The sequence below is a fragment of the Bison bison genome, unplaced genomic scaffold, assembly GCF_000754665.1.
Source record: "Bison bison bison isolate TAMUID 2011002044 unplaced genomic scaffold, Bison_UMD1.0 scf7180017864340, whole genome shotgun sequence".
NCBI lineage: Eukaryota > Metazoa > Chordata > Mammalia > Artiodactyla > Bovidae > Bison > Bison bison.
The window spans coordinates 5,056,241-5,057,420 of NW_011494912.1; positions in this window are offsets into that span (position 1 = coordinate 5,056,241).

Consider the following 1,180-nt stretch of genomic DNA (forward strand, 5'->3'; position numbering starts at 1 on the left):
TTTTCCCCTCTCCTCTTTCACTTTCATCAAGAGGCTCTTTAGTTCTTTTTCACTTTCTGCCATAAGGGTGGTGTCATCTGCAAATCTGAGGTTATTGATATTTCTCCCGACAATATTGATTCCAGCTTGTGCTTCCTCTAGCCCAGTGTTTCTCATGATGTACTCTGCGTATAAGTTAAATAAGCAGGGTGACAATATACAGCCTTGATGTACTGCAGTTTGGAACCAGTCTGTTGTTCCATGCCCAGTTCTAATTGTTCCTTCTTGACCTGCATACAGATTTCTCAGGAGGCAGGTCAGGCAGTCTGGTATTCCCACCTCTTTAAGAATTTTCCACAGTTTGTTGTGATCCACACAGTCAAAGGCTTTGGCGTCGTCAATAAAGCAGAAGCAGATGTTTTTCTGGAACTCTAGTGCTTCTTTGATGATCCAGCAGATGTTGGCAATTTGATTTCTGGTTCCTCTGCTTTTTCTAAGTCCAACTTGAACATCTGGAGGTTCACAGTTCGTGTACTGTTGAAGCCTGGCTTGGAGAATTTTGAGCATTACTTTGCTATCTTGTGAGATAAGTGCAAATGTTGGGTAGTTGAACATTCTTTGGCATTGCCTTTCTTGGGGATTGGAATGAAAACTGACCTTTTCCAGTCCTGTGGCCACTGCCGATTTTTCCAAATTTGCTGGCATATTGAGTGCAGCACTTTCACAGCATCATCTTTTAGGATCTGAGATAGCTCCACTGGAATTCCATCACCTCCGCTAGCTTTGTTCATAGTGATGCTTCCTAAGGCCCACTTGACTTTGCATTCTAGGATGTCTGGCTCTAGGTGAGTGATCACACCATCGTGGTTATCTGGGTCAAGAAGATCTTTTTTGTATAATTCTTGTGGCTCAGATGGTAAAGCGTCTGCCTACAATGCGGGATACCTGGGTTTGATCCCTGGGTTGAGAAGATTCTCTGGAGAAGGAAATGGCAACCCACTCCAGTACTCTTGCCTGGAAAATCCCATGGACGGAATAGCCCGGTAGGCTACAGTCCATGGGGTCGCAAAGAGTTGGACACAACTGAGCGACTTCACTTCACTTCTGAGAAGGGAATGGCAAACCACTTCAGTATTCTTGCCTTGAGAACCCCATGAACAGTATGAATAGGGAAGCTGGTGGAACCCGTCTTTCCTGTTCC